This window comes from Pseudophryne corroboree, chromosome 6 (assembly GCF_028390025.1).
Source record: "Pseudophryne corroboree isolate aPseCor3 chromosome 6, aPseCor3.hap2, whole genome shotgun sequence".
Lineage (NCBI taxonomy): Eukaryota > Metazoa > Chordata > Amphibia > Anura > Myobatrachidae > Pseudophryne > Pseudophryne corroboree.
The window spans coordinates 43,032,993-43,054,292 of record NC_086449.1 but is presented as its reverse complement, the minus strand read 5'-3'; the positions used below and the strand labels follow the sequence as shown (position 1 = coordinate 43,054,292).

The 21,300-nt window shown below is 45.1% G+C and overlaps 1 protein-coding gene across 2 annotated transcripts in view; it reads right to left on the bottom strand.

Annotated features, from left to right (window-relative positions):
* The window catches only part of LOC134936021 (galactose-3-O-sulfotransferase 4-like), a 67,036-nt gene extending 58,676 nt beyond the window's left edge, over positions 1-8,360 (bottom strand). The window contains exon 1 of one of the 2 annotated variants that reach the window (XM_063930920.1): positions 7,984-8,360. The gene's annotated coding sequence lies outside the window, so the exon portion shown is untranslated. The remainder of the gene's footprint in view (positions 1-7,983) is intronic. The other variant, XM_063930919.1, reaches the window with a different exon arrangement.
* Between the last annotated feature and the right edge of the window lie 12,940 nt (positions 8,361-21,300).

Sequence of the window (21,300 nt, the reverse complement as noted above, 5' to 3'; positions counted from 1 at the left end):
AGGTCAAAACTGCGCATGCGTATGTACCGCAAAGCGCATGCGCGTCATATGAGTACAAAGCGGATCGTTGCTGAGCGATGGATTTAACGAAGAATCCATTCGCACAGCCGATCGCAAGGAGATTGACAGGAAGAAGGCGTTTGTGGGTGGCAAATGACCGTTTTCTGGGAGTATTTGGAAAAACGCAGGCGTGTCCAAGCGTTTGCAGGTCGGGTGTCTGACGTCAATTCCGGTCCCGGACAGGCTGAAGTGATCGCAGCGGCTGAGTAAGTTCAAACCTACTCAGAAACTGCACAAAACTTTTTTGTACCGCTCAGCTGCACAAGCGAAAATACACTCCCCTATAGGCGGCGACTATCTGATCGCAGCGCTGCAAAAAGTAGCTAGCGAGCAATCAACTCGGAATGACCCCCCTATGTTAGTATCACTCCAATGTATTAAAGGGCATTTGGAGCAGTTCCCATACTTATAATGGGAAATGCAAAGTGGCCAAATTTACTAATTTAAAAAACAAAGCAAAACAAAACACTGCCGTGCTGCCCTGTGATAATAACACCAGCTCAGGCTGGCGAAATCACATGGCAGCACTGCGAGATCCCTACTTCTGCCCAGCTTTCTCTGCCCCCTGGTAGAGAAAGCTCAGGGCCGTCTTTTCGTATGGGCTCAATGGGCTCTTGCCCAAGGGCCCCAGGAGTAAAAGGGCCCTAGGCTGATAGCTGAGGGTTCCCTCTTTCCAGGGGTACCAGATTTTTGAAAATCGGCCCAGGGGAACCAGAGATATCAGACTTCAAAGCAGTGGTCCCCATCCAAGCCTGTTAATTGCTCTTCCCAGCCAGATATCTTGGGTTCTGTCTGGTTTACAGTTTTTCTGAGGGTATACTCCAAAAGCTGAGACTCTCCCCTTTTGGTGGACACTGGCAGCTTGTCTCTACTGTGCCCAGAACCAGAGATATCAGCCTTCAAGCAGCTGGTCCCTGCTCCAGCTCCACACTCCTAATATGCAGTTTTATATTTTTGTTGGTGGATTGCTCTGGCTCCTGAATTCTAATCCCCAAGTCCCCAGTACCTCCTGACAGGTGTCCCCAGTACCTCCTGACAGGTGTCCCCAGTACCTCCTGAAAGATGGGACTCTCTAGTTTTTTTTTTCCCATTAAAGCTAAGAAATCTATTTCCAGGATCTGGAGATATCTGCAGTAAAGCAAGCTGCCCTGACCCCCGGAAAATGATGAATATTAAGCCCACTCCACTATCCACCCCTCCCCTGTGTATTAAACATCCCTTACCACCCTGGAAGTCATGTACCAGGGCCCCTTCATTCAGCACAATGCCCCCTTCTACAGTTTAGTGTTCTCCTTCCCGCCCCATTTGTGCAGTAAAGGAGTAATTAGCAGAAATTATTTCTCCAGGTCCTACATGCTGAGCGAAAGATAGAACACCCCCTACCCCCCGCGGAACATCAAAGCTGCCGCTGATAGCACCCCCCACCCCTTCCGCTGATGGGTGGGTAGGGGCCCCAGTCATACTTACCTACTCTCCCGGAAGCTGCAGGAGGCTCCCGTTTTTTGGGGTAGCCCCCCGCACCCCCGGAAGAGTGGGCAGGTCTCCCGCATCCTGCTCGCACCCTAGTGATGCGGGCAGGATGGAGAAATAACCTCCCGATTCGCGGGTCCGTCGGGTGGAGAAGGGGTTAAAATGACGCAAATCGCGTCATTTTAGCCCCACCCCCTTCCCGCGGACCCGCGAATCACGGCATTTCCCGATGCGGGGCGGGGCTTAGTGATGTCACAGTCCGGCCCCGCCCCCCGAAGTCACTGCAGCATCTCTTCTCCGGGCTTCTCCCGGAGAGGAGAAAGAAAATGTCGGTAAGTATGGCCCCAGTGCATTGCTGTGTCCAGGGGCCTACACTGCTGTTAAGACGGCTCTGAGAAAGCTGTGCGGGGACTCGCTGATCACTGTTTAAAAAAAAAAAAAGAGTAAAAAATCCCCAAAACATACTTACCAGTCTAGGGAGCCAGTGGTTGGTGCTCTGGTGAGCGCTGCCAGGCACCATGTCCTCCATGAGCTGCGCTGTGACCCCAGGTGCAGTAAAGTGACGCTGCAAAACAGCAGCTCACTTTACAGCACCGGGGGTCACAGCAGCGCACAGGATCCGGTGTCCGGCAGCCCAGCAGGAGCAGTGATGACCAGCTCCCTGGACTGGTAAGTATATTTCCAGTGGGGAAGGAGTCCGTGGCGCAAGGGGGGTTTTCACGACGGTGGGTCAACAAGGCGGCTGCGGTAGCAGTGATGTTGGCAGTGCATGCGCAGCAGGACATCAGGGTATCTTTCCCGAAAAATACCCTGATGATGCTGCGGATTGTCATCGCAGGACAGATGCTTGCTCACAAGCTCTGTCCCTGCGTGCAATAATTGATATATCCCTGCGATGTAATCAACTATCGCAGTGCGGATTTGGGTGATTTTATCACATGCCATCCACATCCAAGCGTTTGCAGGGCGGGTGTCTGACGTCAATTCCGGCCCCGGACAGGCTGAAGTGATCGCAGCGGCTGAGTAAGTTCTGGGAAACTCAGAAACTGCACAAAGTTTTTTGTACCGCTCGGCTGCACATGCGATCGCACACTTGCACAGCTAAAATACACTCCCCGGTGGGCGGCGACTGCGTGAACGCTGGACTGCAAAAAAACACTAGCGAGCGATCAGATCTGAATTAGGCCTATAGTGCGGTGCGCGCTCCCACGGGTCGGATCCAATGTTCTATATTGGATGAACATGCAGCTCACTTTTGGCTAGATAGTGCACTATTTAGTGCATATTGGGCCTAATTCAGACCTGATTGTAGATTTTGCACGGCTATGATCAGCCACCCTGACATGCGGGGGCAGTGGCGGAACTAGCGAGCGGTGGGCCCAAGTGCGACAAAATGCTTTGCCCCCCCCCCCCCCCCATCCCATCCAAGTCCACCCCCTCACCCCTGGAGAGGATCTGGTGAGGGGGACCTGCTCAGGGCCAGAGAAATGGATACCTAGCAACAGTGCCGTAACTAGACATTTTAGCACTGTGTGCAAGAAACGGCATCGGAGCCCCACCCCTGCATGCAAAACATGGTCAGTGCGCGCCGTGGGCGCGCCCAAAAATACATAGTGGCGTGGCTTCGTGGGGAAGGGGTGTGGCCACAAAATAATACCAATTCATAAAACGGTGCACAGTAGTCTCCATTATTCAAATTACGCCGCACAGTAGCACCACTACACCAGGTAGAGACCCTTTTACACCTTACTGCGGACAGATTCCTCTTTTTACAAATTACGGCAGACAGCGTCCCCTTTTTACACATTACGGCAGACAGCGTCCCCCTTTTTACACATTACGGCAGACAGCATGCACTTTTTACACATAACGGCAGACAGCGTCCCCTTTTTACACATAACGGCAGACAGCGTGCCCTTGTTACACATAGCGGCAGACAGCGTATACTTTTTACACATAACGGCAGCCAGTGTGCCCTTGTTAAACATAGCGGCAGACAGCATACACTTTTTACACATAACGGCAGACAGCGTCCCCCTTTTTACATATTACGGCAAACAGCGTACACTTTTTACACATATCGGCAGACAGCGTCCCCTTTTTACACATAACGGCAGACAGCGTGCCCTTGTTACACATTACGGCAGACAGCGTCCCCCTTTTTACACATTACGGCAGGCAGATTCCCCCTTTTTACACATTGCGGCAGGCAGATTCCCCATTTTTACACATTGCGGCAGGCAGATTCCCCATTTTTACACATTGCGGCAGGCAGATTCCCCCTTTTTACACATTGCGGCAGATTCCCCATTTTTACACATTGCGGCAGGCAGTCCCAAGAAAGACAGAAAGAAAGACAGAAAGAAAGAAAGTAAGTAAGTAAGTAAGTAATAAAGAGACAGAAAGAAAGAAGAATTATACTTACCCTCTCCGCTGGCTCAGGCTCCTCGGTGCAGCTTCTGACGATTCCCGGGCAGTAGAGAAGGAGGAGGAGGGAGCCGCAGCAGCGCTGTGTTATTGGTGGAGGTGCTGCTGCCCCTCTGCTTCACTATAGGCTGTTCTCGGAAGACAGCCTATAGTGATGCAGAGGGGCAGCAGCAGCGCCTCCACCAGTAACAAAGCGCTGCTGCGGCTCCCTCCTCCACCTCCCTCCTCTTCCTTCCCCCCGTGTCCGCTGCGCTCCTCTCCTCTCCGGGCGGCTGTGTGCTGCGGGCAGCGGTTGCCCGCAGCACACAGCGGCATGTAATGAGTCAGTTTGACTCATTACATGCTTTGGGCCCCTGGACAGAGGCGGGCCCCAGTGCAATGCACTGGTTGCACTGGCGGTAGTTCCGCCTCTGTGCGGGGGGACGCCCAGCACAGGGCTAGTCCACTCCGCATGTCTGGCCCTACCCCCCCTGCACAAGTACAAAAGCATCACACGGCGGCCATGCTTTTGTACCTGAAGAGTAGCTCCCTAGCAGCGCAGCTCCTGCGCACTGGCAGGGAGCTACCTGTCGCTCTCCGGGTAGCAGTGGCTGCGTGTGATGTCACGGGCGCCGCCGTGCTGCCCCCCTCCCGCCCAGCGACTGCCTCTGCCTGTCAATCAGTCAGAGGCGATCGCTGGGCTGAGATGCCGATGGCATCTCTGGCATGTACTGGCGCACTGCGCAGTTCAGACCTGATCACCCACTGTGTGAAAACGCCCAGCAGCGATCGGGTCTGGATTAGTCCCATTGTACCGTGTGTGTGGTAATGTATGATATTGTATCCAATCTGTGTCATCACAGTAGTGAGAAGCCATACAGTATCTTATGCTATATCCGATTGTGCTAAATCACATGCTATATCTTACCGGGTGTATGACTATTTGCTTTGTTCCGGAGCTCAGAGAAATAGTGTAGGATATCTTAACTTAGCCAAAATCTTACCGTGTGTACCCAGCTATAGGCAGATATGAGATGAATAGATAGATAGATAGATAGATAGATAGATAGATAGATAGATAGATAGATGAGATGGATGGATGGATGGATGGATGGATGGATGGAAGGAAGGATGGATGGATGGAAGGATGGATGGATGGATGGATGGATGGATGGATAGCCCAGCTATAGCCAGATATGAGATGAATAGATAGATAGATAGATAGATAGATAGATAGATAGATAGATAGATAGATAGATGGATGGATGGATAGCCCAGCTATAGGCAGATATGAGATGAATAGATAGATAGATAGATAGATAGATAGATAGATAGATAGAGCAGACACAGTAGGCAGATGTGAGACGGAGATATGAGATGGATAGATAGATAGATAGATAGATAGAAAGATAGATTAGATAGATGGATGGATGGATGGATGGATGGATGGATGGATGGATGGATGGATGGATGGAAGGATGGATAGATGGATAGATAGATAGATAGATAGATAGATAGATAGATAGATCAGACACAGTAGGCAGATGTGAGACGGAGATATGAGATAGATAGATAGAAAGATAGATTAGATAGATAGATAGATAGATAGATAGATAGATAGATAGATAGATAGATAGATAGACACAGTAGGCAGATGTGAGATAGGGAGATATGAGATGGATAGATAGAAATATAGATTAGATAGATAGATAGATAGATAGATAGATAGATAGATAGATAGATAGATAGATAGATAGTGTAGGCATACTAGACAGATATGAGCTAGGCAGAAATGAGATGGATGGATAGATAGATAGATAGATAGATAGATAGATAGATAGATGGATGGATGGATAGCCCAGCTATAGGCAGATATGAGATGAATAGATAGATAGATAGATAGATAGATAGATGGATGGATGGATGGATGGAAGGATGGATAGCCCAGCTATAGGCAGATATGAGATGAATAGATAGATAGATAGATAGATAGATAGATAGATAGAGCAGACACAGTAGGCAGATGTGAGACGGAGATATGAGATGGATAGATAGATAGAAAGATAGATTAGATAGATGGATGGATGGATGGATGGATGGATGGATGGATGGATGGATAGATAGATAGATAGATAGATAGATAGATAGATAGATAGATAGATAGATAGATAGACAGATAGATAGATCAGACACAGTAGGCAGATGTGAGACGGAGATATGAGATAGATAGATAGAAAGATAGATTAGATAGATAGATAGATAGATAGATAGATAGATAGATAGATAGATAGATAGATAGATAGATAGATAGACACAGTAGGCAGATGTGAGATAGGGAGATATGAGATGGATAGATAGAAATATAGATTAGATAGATAGATAGATAGATAGATAGATAGATAGATAGATAGATAGATAGATAGATAGATAGATAGTGTAGGCATACTAGACAGATATGAGCTAGGCAGAAATGAGATGGATGGATAGATAGATAGATAGATAGATAGATAGATAGATAGATAGATAGATAGATAGATAGAGTAATATTTATGAGATGGACAGATAGATAGATAGATAGATAGATAGATAGTGCAGACACAGTAGGTAGATATGAGATGGATGGATATAGGATAGATAGATAGATAGATAGATAGATAGATAGATAGATAGATACAGAGCCATAACTAGACTTTTTGGTGCCCTGTGCCAGAGAGAGAATTGGCGCTCCTCCTCCCCATTTTTCCAATATGGACATAAGGTGCATGCCTTTTGGGAAGAGGAATGACAAAATTGATCCCAGAGAAAGCACGTGCTATGATGCCCCTTCCCACATTTATATATATATTGTTATTCAGTTACAATACCCTTTATTAAATAACACACTTCAATATACTGCCATACCCAGGATTCAAACCTATAACCTGTTGAATTATAATCAAACACCCTACTCATTGAGCTATGTGATCCTGCATAAAAACTATGAACACTATATGAAACTACTGGTACTTTGTAACAAAATAATCAGCATTGCAATTGAGCAGATCTATGTAGTGTGCAGCCACACATCCAATCCTTTGCAGCCACACACTACATAGATCTGCTCAGCCGCAATGCTGATCATTTCTTCACAAAATGCAAAGTAGACTTCAAATAGTTAGAATTCTCTAGCTTGCTGTACAAGGGCAGATACTGTAGCTCAATTAATAAGATTGTCTGACTGCAATGACACAGGCAATGGGTTTGAATCCCGGGATGTCAGCATCTTGAAATTTAATAATAGACAGTGTGACTGAATAACAAAGAAATCTCAAGTATAGTTTATGAATGTTACATAGGTATCAGTGACAGAAGGGGTCAGGGTAGGAGACAGGGGTGGTCAGAAGATAGTGGGATTCAAAAAGGGGGGAATCTGCAAGTGAAAGTAATTAAAACAGATAATTGATAAGTACCGCCAACAGTGCCCCCTAGCCTGCAGCGCTATGTGCGGTGCCCCCTCCGCACACACCTAGTTACGGCCCTGGATAGATAGTGCAGACACAGTAGGCAGAAATGAGATAGATAGATCGATAGATAGATAGATGCAATATTTCTGAGAGATAGATAGATAGATAGATAGATAGATAGATAGATAGATAGATAGACAGATAGATAGATCGATAGATAGATAGATGCAATATTTCTGAGATATAAATTGATATAGATAGATAGATTGATAGATAAATAGATAGATAGATAATGTAATATTTATGAGATGGACAGATAGATAGAGTGATAGTGTAGCGATAGATAGATAGATAGATAGATGCAATATTTCTGAGATACAGATAGATAGATAGATAGATAGTGCAGACACAGTAGGCAGATGTGAGATAGATAGATAGATAGATAGATAGATAGATAGATAGATAGATAGATAGATAGATAGATAAATATTTATGAGATGGACAGATAGATAGATAAATATTTATGAGATGGACAGATAGATAGATAGATAGACAGATAGATAGATAGTGCAGACACAGTAGGCAGATATGAGATAGATGTTACCTGAGTTGCACTCACCTGTCTAGGTGATGTGCTGGGGGTGTCTGGTGATGTCTCTCAGTTTATCCGTCTATAGATGTCACGTTCCCTCCTTATTTCCAGCTTGCACAAGTCACAACATCTCTCATCCTGATCTCTCCCCCTGATGGTGATTCAGGCCTTTCTCATACTTATACATTTCCCCTGTAATGTGGGTGCCCTCCGTTACTCATGTCCACCTCACTGTGTATCTCCATCAGTTGCAGAACTTTCCCTGGTTGTTGTGCGAGTCGTCTGTCTGTCTTCCTCTCATCTGTCTCTCATTTCCCTCTGGTGTTCTCCGTATTCTCTACTTTTCAGTTTTCTCTCTCTCTCTCTCTCTCTCTCTCTCTCTCTCTCTCTCTCTCTCTCTCTCTCTCTTTCCTTCCTCCCCTCCCTGCTGTCCCTGACCCTATTCTCTCTCTCTCTCCTGCCCTGATTTTCCTGCCCCCCTTATTGCCCTCTCTTGCCCCTGCTGTAAGCCCCCCTTGTCTCTCTCTTCTGCCTCTGTCTGCCTTCTGTTACCCCAGACTCTCCCAGCTCACCCTCTCTCCCCTGTCGCCCCCCCTCCCTCCCTTCTCTCTTTGTCCCCCCTCCTTTCTCTCCTCTTTCTTCCTTCTCTTCTTACTTCTCCATCTGTCCTCAGAATTCTTTCCTAACAAAAGTGCTATTTAGTGATCCCGCTGCTATTCTCCAGGGGGAGGGAGCAATGGTGGAGGAGAGGGGAAATTCTGTGCCTGTTTGGTGGGGAATCTCATCCCCTGGACACAGGAAACTTCCAGGCTCCTGATACAACCTGAGGCTAAGGACTGATAAATGGACAGTGGGAGATAGTTAGGAAGGGAGGGGAGAAGAGAAGTGTAAGTCAGGGAGCGATGCAATCTTCTTCCTCTTCTATCTGAAGACCTGTAGGCAGCTCACTCTTTCCTAGCCCCTACTGGCTACTATTACGCTCTTAACTCTTCATCTTCCAAGAATCTTCCAGGAACTTGCGCACCAGCTAACCCCTATTCCGTCCCTTGTGGGGAACCTGTAGACTATTCTGTGTTATATCTTCCTCTTCCAGAATCTTGCCCATAACCCTTTCCCTGCCAGAGACCTGTAGACAGCCTTGCCTTTCACCCAACAATATAATTTACTTCTGCTCTAAATCTGCCAGAAACCTACACACTATAGGCCTGATTGAGAGATGTACAGTTCATAGAGCCGATGGTTTACGTACATCTCCTATGGTTGAAGATCTGCGCGTGAGCGCATCTCTTTCTTCAACTACAGTTGCTGTGCTCCCATGCCGTGACCGTCCACAAATGCAGGTTCGAAGTCGGGATGGTGATAGGATTCTGCATTTTTGGATGCAGCACTTGGAGCTGTGCAGTGGCGTAACTACAGGGTGGCTAGCAGGGGCGTTTAACAGAGGAGGGGGACCATGTGCACCTCCGGGTTGGGCCCCCTCCTCTGTACGTCACAGTAGACTCCGGCATTGTGCCGGAGTCTGCTGCGCATGCACAGGTCTCTGGAAACATGGTGTGCGCCAGAGCCGGCCTTAGGCATAGGCAAGCTAGGCAGTTGCCTAGGGCATTTGGTATGCTTAGGGGCACCAGCAGCTTCTGCTGATTAAAATGATATGCGGCATGCCTATATTCTGTGTGTGACTGCGGCTGTATCTGCATACAAAATGCTATGTTGCAGTGTAGTCCTGGAAACCACTGTAATGTAGTATTTCATATGCAGATACAGCCGCAGTCACACACAGAATATAAGCATGCTGCATATCATTTGTCGAAGTCAGAAAAATGTCTCTATGCACGTTGCCATATTTGCACCGCACACTGGTCCGTGCTGCGCATGCGTGCGCTCTCCCGTGGAGGCGCATACCCGCAATAGCGTGCACTCACAGGCGCGGTATGCGTATTTACGGTAGAGTTTACGTAGTCGTAGCGTGCGACCCATTCGTTACAACTGTTCACAATTAATGTAGTTTATAGATCATGGTCCCTTTGATAGATTCTGAAAGTTTGGTTAAAATAGAATGTCCCTGAGCTGAGGAGTCCCTCTTTGCATCGTACGAAGGGTCTAACAGGAATCATACAGCAGTGTTTGGTACCCATCGGAAGAGTATTTAATTAGCAATATTCCGGTGTTGGTTTGGAGCGTATTAATTGCTCGTGCGAATAGTTATGGACATAAGAAGTTATGTCCATTTATTTATTAGTATTTGTTCTTACTTAGTCATGCATCTGAACAGTTGGAGACAGGCATCAGTAGGTCTCAAATGTCTCTTTGACCTCAGAGATCCCCCAAACAATAGTTTGCATGTTAAGAGGGCCTCATATCTACACATGCATAAGGTAAACACAGGAATAGTAATTGAAGATCAATTGTACTCCAAATCAGTATCTTTCCCGCAGACGGAGTACAATAGCCTTTAATTACACTGAGCTTTTGAGACTCAATAAGGAGGGCCAACACCTGTGTTTACAAATGGGGCTGGATTTGTATACAGGAGAATGAGGGCTGAGATGTCATTGTCTCAACTGAAAGTGGACATCATGAATATAGAACAAAACCCAGACAGGATTCTGTTTTGTATTCGCCAAACAATAGCTTCTCACTAGACAGGAATGTGTTGGTCATCACCCATTGTGTTACATAACCAAGGCCACTGATGCAGCTGGCTCACATGCTGGGAGGGACACACACTTCCTGTGGTTGACACACCCCCACAGCTGGAATGCAGGTATGATATACCCACTGGAGATCACAGGGCTGACTGACACTCAGAACTAAGCTAGCATCAAGCAGCATGGCGGCTACATCCCCAGGACAGAATTCCTTCCCAAAGGCTAAGTATAGAATCACATGGCTATAGAAGGAAATATAGACATATTGCTTTCTGGTTTAAATAGGATATTGTAACTTGGCTGTGATGATTGTTGGGTGTTAGTGTTGGTGCCCTGTGGAATCTGTGATGGTAGCTGGGATCTTGTTAATCATAAATACCACCATGCAGTACTTTTGAATATGTGCTGGTAGCAATGGCAGGCTGATACTTGTGAGTACCTGGTGGTCTGGTCTTGTGATAACTCATATGCTCTGGTTATAGAGATACTGTGTTTGCTTGAAATTGTGAAAGGTGATTTAGATTGTTTGGAATTGTAAAATCAGAACATATGCATTGTTTTGAGGCTTGGACATTTTGGAATAAAATGGAGTCTAGCTTCTGCCCCATGCGGCATTGTAGGGACGATTGTGTAGCTGGGTGTTGTGTATATAGGGACAGGCAGCATGGGTAAGCTCAAGTACTTTCTAAACAAAGATTCTCAGCATTGATTAACTGCGCAGCGATTGTTCCTCACATGTGTAAGCTTCGCTGCAACCATATTGTCTTTTAATGTTATTGTGAGCCAATCTCTCTCAAATCTCTCTCTCTCTCTTGTCTTCTCATCTTCTCTTATTTCTCCTTAAACTTAACTGTATTGTATTGTAGTGTGTTTCCTGTATAGTTATCTGGTTAGGTGGTTTATGTTATACTGTAGTGTATCATTTGTACTGTGATTCCTTTTTGCAAGTATATTAGTTATAATACATAGTTAATAGGCTTTGGAACCTAAACCAGTATCTGTGTATTTTCTATAGTGTTAAGTGTTCACTTGAGCGTCGGTGACGCTCAAGCAGCTTTGTAGTTAGTCAGGTTACACAAGGTTGCACTTACACCCTGTACTCATATTAAGGTATTCAGAGTATTTCATTGGTATAAGGTTTTAACATAAAGGTATAGTGTTGTGAGCGTCTGCATCGCTGGTGACCTCCTCGTGGTCTCGAGCGTAAGCTACGCCATAGCGAATCATTACCCTAGACATAACCAATAACGTGTCCTGTGATCGCTGGGCCGCGAGCGAACGTGACGCTTGAGCGTCTCGCCTACGGCCGAGCGATCGTTACGCCAACAGCGTACCATTACGGTACTTCTTAAGTAAACAGCGTACAGTGTTCTTAGACTTCATAAAGGGTTGGTTATACGACAAAGGAATTTAGCATTGTCAATTGGGAACTCGTCCTATACTTCTCACATCTGCACTAGGTAGATCAGCAGACATTATCCCCCAGCAAAGGGTGGGAGATTGTCTCATAGTGCTGGCGGGATAAGCGTCTGCTTCGCTTAGATAAAGAGTGCTGAAGGAACCCGGTAACCGGAAGTAAGAACAAAACGCTTGTGTCCTTTTAAAACTGTTTATTTTTCTTTTGTCTTGCGTACGCACGCATATATCTGCATTTCTGTTTCATTTTCGTATATCACTATTCCTGTTTGCCAATTTTATAGTTGATAGAAAGTGCTAAAAAGAGATTTGCTGTTATTTCATAGTAGAGGTAATAGTTAAAGTATAGAACAACACACGGTTTGTCTGAGATACAAGGCAGTCAGTGTGGATTGCGGTAGATGATCAGGGATCATTTACATTGATAAAAATATATTGTGTTACGGTGGATCCTTTGCATTGCGTACACGTGTCGCTAACAAAGACTAGCGTACGCAATCCAAAAGGCAGACGCACGCAGTGTACATTACGCAACGTAGCGTCCGGTTACGCCCACGTAGCTCAAGTTGTGATAAAGTGAAGTAACGCAAAGGCGATAATTAACGCACAGCGGTAGATAACGCGAAGCGGTAAATAACGCAAATCTATTTTTGGAAAATCTGAAATTTAGTTTAACAGATCCTGCTCCTAATTGGTAACACTTTTGGCCTAAAGACAATTTCTGCGCAGAAATAGATATAGAAACAAAAGTGTACATGTGTTGAGTGAGTGTGTTTTGTATACAAAAGTTTATATAACTGTAAGGTGGAACCAAAAGGAAAGCCGGGTACTCGTCAAGGGACATACGTGTAAGTGACATATACGGTGGCTAGGGAGGCATCCCTGGTTAAATAATATTTGAGCATTAGAGTATAGCGGACCATAAGGTAACAGACCAGGAGGTCATAAGGTAACAGACCAGGAGGTCATAAGGTAACAGACCAGGAGGTCATAAGGTAACAGGTAAAATAGACAAAGAGGTCCGCTATAAAAGTCCAGTGGCACAACGCCTGGGGTGTTGGTGCAGAACCCATATAGGCCATACAAGCTCTTGCTGAAGGAATCGCGGCCGGAAACATCGATTCCATTGATCTTTCAGTACATGACAAGTAGTGCTCGTGTACTGAACGATTGGACCGCACGTAATTGTGTGCAGTAGTTAGTAATCTGACCTAATACCATTAGAGTAAAGTGGTCACAAACGCTATTTGTACATTCTGACGTGATTTGTGTAATTTTTTATTTTTGGAAGGGAAGTTCGCTGGTCACTCAGGAACTATCCAACAACCGATACTTGCTGGGGAACGCGCCCCAGTAAATAAAGGTTCACAGGGGCCCTGGGTTGGGTACAGCAGCTCTGGTTACAGTGATTGCAGCACAGGCCAACGTGGGCGAGAAGTAAGTGGGGTACTTGATAAACCACCACCGCCGGCCTGCCCAAGGACATCTTGGTTTGTTTGTAAGGGTTCGCTGAAAACCTTGAGATAAAGATCCAAGGAGGAATAAGCAACGCCTGCAGATTATGGGGGCCATTTGTTCAGGTAGGGGGCGATCAACCTCGGTTCGGGTTGATTCAGAGAACCGACCAGTTGGGTCGGCACGATATGTAATGTGTGAAAAATACGGTAGTCACACAGAGGTTTTATGTGATGAATGGGAGAGAATGACTGTACAAGACAGGGACAAATTCCCAAGAATAGGTAGCTTCAGTCCAGTAGTGTTACAAAATTTAAGGAGGAGGATAAGTCTCATTGAACCAACGAAGAGACAAAATAAACATTATGAATATTTACAGTTATGGCAACAGGAAAGTGAATTACAAAAAGAGTCTATTGACTTTTCTGACTCTTATCTTGAGAGGAGAGACAGTGGCATCAGGAGAGGGGTTGATTGCGGAGAGAAAGACACAAGGGTGAACAATAAAAACGCTCTTAGCAACTGTAATATAGATTATAAGAATAAGTGTAATAAATGTAACAATGATTATTGTAATACTGTTGAATGTACAACTATTAACCTGTGCAAGCTGCACCCCATGTCAAACCTCCCTCAGGAATACAAACAAGAAAGTGAGCCCAGAACGATGTCGGCACCTCTTCCAGAAGCCATCCTACAAGACATCCAGGTGGACACGACCAAATTGGTAAAGGCAATAATCAAACCCCCTAACGGAGGGTCAGGTGAGGTCGTGTCCACAGGTACGTACAATGTTTTATATCACGCACAAACAAATGTACCCCATATTATAAGACCAAAACAAGGTGATGTAATTGAGTTTAGTCCTGTCAGGGTGATCACAGTCCCCAATGGGAAGACTGACGATCAGGGAACCATTCCCGTCAAGGACAGTGCAATGCGCCATCCCTGGTCCCGGACAGAATTGAGATCAATCATGTCTGATTACCCAGATCCTAGGAAAGATCTAACTGTATGATCAAAGATTCACAGAAGGTATATCAACTCCCTAGACAACGACATAATCATGGTATCCAAGGAATCAGGTAGGTACAGGGAAAGCGGTTGATGGTGATGAGCATCCAAGCGTTTGAGGAGGCATCAAATCAACCAAAACCCCAGGCCATTGGCACATGGAGGAACTTAAGGATTTGTGATCTGTGCAAAAGAGAAGGGCATTGTGCTAGCAACTGTAATAACCCACATAAAGTTAGACCCCCTAGACCAAGAAATGAGCAAAATTACAATACACACCATTATAATCAAGGATCACATAGGCAGGAAAGGTGATTATTAGGAATGGAGGCAAGCCTGAAGTAACGGTTAATGAAGTGGGAGGTCATTCACTAAAGACACAGGAATGACCAGGTGAAAAGTTGTAAATGTATTTGTGAAAAATGTTTTTCTCTCCCTCTCTCTACCCCCATCTCTGACTAGTAGTGGTAAGAATTCACACATTGCATACCCACTTGGTCCTTGCAGAAGTCTACCAAACCCCAGCATGACCTCCGCCACAATGTATTTCTGGCCAGATACAGACAGTGGAGTAATGCAGGTGCTGGTGGGGAGGGACTGCTCAAGGAGACCAGTAGACACATAGATATGACAGCCTAATAAGTCTGACAATGTTTTTCTAATGCTAACAATGTTTTCTTACAATGTTTAAAAATGCTTTGTTTCTCTTTTCTTATTGATGGTTATTGTCGAGTTATGTAATGTATATATGCACATGAATTGTTCTCTATCTCTTTTGTTTTTTTTTTTATTTTCTCTCCCTTCTCACTCATGTTTCCATGGTTTAAAGATGCTATGTCACCCCTCAGTTGGACCAATGGTAATGCCAGATTTTTGCTCCTTACAGAAAGATCGTCGGTTAGGAAGGAATATTGCATCACCAGAATGATCGTTTTTGAAGACTGAGAGACAACACCTTTGAGAGGACAGCAGAACAAGAAGAACAACAAGACGAGAGAACTTATTATCGTAACGAGTTCTCTCCCCCTCAAACTGATTTTCTTATACCCCATTTACAAATTTCTTCTTTTCTCCTCCTGTAAGATGGACTTGCCCCAAGAGACTGTGATATGGATTTTTCCCGTTAACCATGATGTTGACCAGAGCAGTCTGTTTCGGTGAGAGTACCAGTGAGGTCGAGAAAGGATCCAGAAAGGTCCTGATGACTGAGACGGAGGTGTAAATTTCCAATAGCAACCCAATCACCAAGCAAAGGCGAGTACCGGGCACGATCTAACAACCATGTTATTTGTAGACAACTGTGAAGGAATGTTAGTTCAAAAAGAAAGTTGTATCAGTAGGCTCGGTAACAATAATGCCAATCCAGTTTTAATAACCATAGGGACCGGCATCCATTGAGTGACTATCACTCCTTAGTGGGTAGCGTGTTAAATGAGACAGATTTTTGGGTATGTTCTCAAGTACCTCAGGGTCATAGCAAATCAGGGCTAGTACCATTTCCTTTAACGTTAGGGGAGGTACTTGAGCTAAGGGGTGGGAGACCGGTGGACCGGAGGTTTAATATCTCCAGCCCTCCTAGTTTGAAGCTCCACCAATACCATGTGGATAGGTCCCTCATATGTTTTAACATCTCCAATCCCAGAAAACCGGGAAATTGGGAAGTGTCATGGAGCAACCTTACCATGACCTTTTCACACAGAGCAGATAGAATGCCTACAGATACAGAGCTGGTACGCCACATAGCCAGTAGAGGAAAATCTTTCCGGTATCGATATACCTTAGGAAATAGGATTACTAGAGTTGGAGAGGTATCACCAGGATACTGTGCACATATCGTACAAACTGATACGTGCATTAGGCAGATGGAAGAATTAGGGTCAGGAGATTTCACCTGGAAGGTTTGTAACATGGTCATGTCCTTCTCCGTCCCATATGTTCTCCCCGATGATGCATATTTCATATGCGGGAGAAAGGCGTACAAGTGGCTTGCCCCAAACTCTGAAGGATTGTGTTATATTGGAAAAGTATTGCCTGAAGTGATGACTGTTACACATGACAAAATGAAGGACATACACCGTGGTGCCCAAGCTCCTTATACTCACACTCATTACGAGCACCGAGTTAAAAGACAACTGTCAGAAAGGTTAGAGCATCCGGCCTCTGATCTTATCCATGAATCCACCGGGATTCAGGTTCTGGTAGCGTTAGATTTCACTCGTACCGCTCGAGGAGTGATGAATTATAGATACATTTCCGCACTCGACAATTTGTTAGATAATATCACTGAAATGTATGATGACACGTTTAGATACACTGGAAGAGAACTTCAAGCCTACAAAACAGAACTAGTTCAGCATAGGATGGTTCTTAATTATCTTACAGCAGTAACAGGCGGATATTGTGTTACATTGGCAACACAGTACGGCATAAAGTGTTGCACGTATATCACAAATAGCACCGAGGATCCGGTAGAGGTCATAGACCAAAAGATGGACGATATTCTCCAATTGAAGTGGGAATTTCGTCGAAAACACAATCTCACCCTTGCTGCTGTAGGTAATGAGCTGACTAGTTGGGTGTCATGGTTGAACCCGCGAAATTGGTTCTCCGGTTTGGGAGAATGGGCTCAAGGAGTCATAAAGGATGTTGGAAAGTTTCTACTATGTATCTTGGGTGTCGTTATATCGATTGGATTGATATTTAGATGCGGGCAGGCTTTAATGAGGTGCAAACAAAGTACAAAAGTGATGAGCTTGAGGAGTGAGGAAACTGTAATTAACCTGGATTTGATTTATGACCCAATGATAGAAACCAGAATGTGATGAAAAATGCGATTATACGGTCCGTTTCTTTCACCTGTTTTTCTGCTTTTCTCCAAGATGCAAAGACCCCCTTGGACGTGGAAGTTGACGAGACGCTATACAGACAACAGACAAGCACCAAAGATGAAGTTTTGACAACCTATGATATGGACACTTGATGAACTTTGCCATGGATCCCCAGTTTCCCTAGTACTTTTAAACTCACGCTAGCCCAACATTTTTTGTAAATCTGATGGCTCAGACAAAGCTATTTGCTCATGCCTAAGGAGCAATACAGCGCAAAGAAGACGACTCTCAACAGATACCGAACACAACCTCAACGACAGATGTACATTTCCCTGACATAGAATATCATTGCATTTTTCGTAAGTGTTCTTTATCTTCATCTCTACAACCCTCAGGTAACGACACACATAGTCGATAGGGAATACAGGCACAGATATCAGCAACCACATACCTCCCCCATTCATGTATCATCAACTAAAATGTGCATCCCCATTTTGTTACAACCACAGCCGAAATGAGCTCGGTAGAGTTTGACAGCCCATCCACAGACCTGTACCACAGGATAAGAAGGAATTCAAATGTATACTTCGCAATACCTCGAAGCTTGATTTACCACACGTACGGCACGATGATACATGACCCTCCAAACATGGACTCATACACACATGCTTCTACTCTCTCACTAGGTCATACCCTTTTCACACCTACTCCTCTCTTCTTCCTTACCCCACCATGGAAATCAATTAACCCCTGACTTACATTTTTCTCCTTAAACGTTTTGTGGCAGTTATTATTGACTGCCAAAGGGTGGACTGTCGAAGTCAGAAAAATGTCTCTATGCACGTTGCCATATTTGCACCGCACACTGGTCCGTGCTGCGCATGCGTGCGCTCTCCCGTGGAGGCGCATACCCGCAATAGCGTGCACTCACAGGCGCGGTATGCGTATTTACGGTAGAGTTTACGTAGTCGTAGCATGCGACCCATTCGTTACAACTGTTCACAATTAATGTAGTTTATAGATCATGGTCCCTTTGATAGATTCTGAAAGTTTGGTTAAAATAGAATGTCCCTGAGCTGAGGAGTCCCTCTTTGCATCGTACGAAGGGTCTAACAGGAATCATACAGCAGTGTTTGGTACCCATCGGAAGAGTATTTAATTAGCAATATTCCGGTGTTGGTTTGGAGCGTATTAATTGCTCGTGCGAATAGTTATGGACATAAGAAGTTATGTCCATTTATTTATTAGTATTTGTTCTTACTTAGTCATGCATCTGAACAGTTGGAGACAGGCATCAGTAGGTCTCAAATGTCTCTTTGACCTCAGAGATCCCCCAAACAATAGTTTGCATGTTAAGAGGGCCTCATATCTACACATGCATAAGGTAAACACAGGAATAGTAATTGAAGATCAATTGTACTCCAAATCAGTATCTTTCCCGCAGACGGAGTACAATAGCCTTTAATTACACTGAGCTTTTGAGACTCAATAAGGAGGGCCAACACCTGTGTTTACAAATGGGGCTGGATTTGTATACAGGAGAATGAGGGCTGAGATGTCATTGTCTCAACTGAAAGTGGACATCATGAATATAGAACAAAACCCAGACAGGATTCTGTTTTGTATTCGCCAAACAATAGCTTCTCACTAGACAGGAATGTGTTGGTCATCACCCATTGTGTTACATAACCAAGGCCACTGATGCAGCTGGCTCACATGCTGGGAGGGACACACACTTCCTGTGGTTGACACACCCCCACAGCTGGAATGCAGGTATGATATACCCACTGGAGATCACAGGGCTGACTGACACTCAGAACTAAGCTAGCATCAAGCAGCATGGCGGCTACATCCCCAGGACAGAATTCCTTCCCAAAGGCTAAGTATAGAATCACATGGCTATAGAAGGAAATATAGACATATTGCTTTCTGGTTTAAATAGGATATTGTAACTTGGCTGTGATGATTGTTGGGTGTTAGTGTTGGTGCCCTGTGGAATCTGTGATGGTAGCTGGGATCTTGTTAATCATAAATACCACCATGCAGTACTTTTGAATATGTGCTGGTAGCAATGGCAGGCTGATACTTGTGAGTACCTGGTGGTCTGGTCTTGTGATAACTCATATGCTCTGGTTATAGAGATACTGTGTTTGCTTGAAATTGTGAAAGGTGATTTAGATTGTTTGGAATTGTAAAATCAGAACATATGCATTGTTTTGAGGCTTGGACATTTTGGAATAAAATGGAGTCTAGCTTCTGCCCCATGCGGCATTGTAGGGACGATTGTGTAGCTGGGTGTTGTGTATATAGGGACAGGCAGCATGGGTAAGCTCAAGTACTTTCTAAACAAAGATTCTCAGCATTGATTAACTGCGCAGCGATTGTTCCTCACATGTGTAAGCTTCGCTGCAACCATATTGTCTTTTAATGTTATTGTGAGCCAATCTCTCTCAAATCTCTCTCTCTCTCTTGTCTTCTCATCTTCTCTTATTTCTCCTTAAACTTAACTGTATTGTATTGTAGTGTGTTTCCTGTATAGTTATCTGGTTAGGTGGTTTATGTTATACTGTAGTGTATCATTTGTACTGTGATTCCTTTTTGCAAGTATATTAGTTATAATACATAGTTAATAGGCTTTGGAACCTAAACCAGTATCTGTGTATTTTCTATAGTGTTAAGTGTTCACTTGAGCGTCGGTGACGCTCAAGCAGCTTTGTAGTTAGTCAGGTTACACAAGGTTGCACTTACACCCTGTACTCATATTAAGGTATTCAGAGTATTTCATTGGTATAAGGTTTTAACATAAAGGTATAGTGTTGTGAGCGTCTGCATCGCTGGTGACCTCCTCGTGGTCTCGAGCGTAAGCTACGCCATAGCGAATCATTACCCTAGACATAACCAATAACGTGTCCTGTGATCGCTGGGCCGCGAGCGAACGTGACGCTTGAGCGTCTCGCTTACGGCCGAGCGATCGTTACGCCAACAGCGTACCATTACGGTACTTCTTAAGTAAACAGCGTACAGTGTTCTTAGACTTCATAAAGGGTTGGTTATACGACAAAGGAATTTAGCATTGTCACATTTTAATCAGCAGAAGCTGCAGGTGCATCCTAGCCACATAGTAATGCAAATAAGATGCATTTTTATAAACAAAAGGCGCCCGGCATTAGCAGAGCTACCAGCTGACTCATGCCATCATCTCCTGCAGAACTAGCGGCGGTGCTAGGGGGCACCAGCCAAAATCTTGCCTAGGGCATTATATTGGTTAGTGCCGGCTCTGGTGTGCGCAATGTTCTGGAGACCAAAATCCCTATTGTGCATGTGCGGCGCCCATTTTGGTGGTGATTTTCATCGCGACTGCAGCGCCCGACGCTTGACTCCGGAAAGTTATTAAAAATGGGTGCAGCATGTGTACTGCACACATTACACCCATTATAAAAATGCCTATGGTTGCTAGACAGGCAATTGTCCAAGGGCTTACAAGGTGAAATGGCCCACGGAGCTCTGCCGTCTGGATAGACCCGAAGCTGTGGCCTGGATTTCCAGACTCCTGGAACATCATCTGCCATGACCATGTCGACGCTGGTGCTGCTGGCCAGGCCTGATTCCCAACTGTCTGCAACTTACCTGAGGAGGCTCCTCCGTCGCTGGGGTCTGTCTATGGAGATTGGAACTTTCATGGTTGCCTGTAGGTGTGTCTGTCCCCTGGAAGTGCCTCTTACCACCATTTTACTCAGCTCCCTCCTAGTCTGCCGCTTCGCTGTTTGGTTCCGTTGGTACCTACACTGCTGCAGCTGCACATGTAGACCTAAGGGTTTATAGAAGTTAAATAGGAGGCCCACCTAGAGAATCTGCAAGGGGTCTCCAAGCCTCTAGTTACACCACTGGACCTGCAATTCCGTCAGTGGCTGTCTTTTGTCTTCAGGCACCTCCTGCAGGTAGTATCATGTTTTCGCATTGCTGCTGCA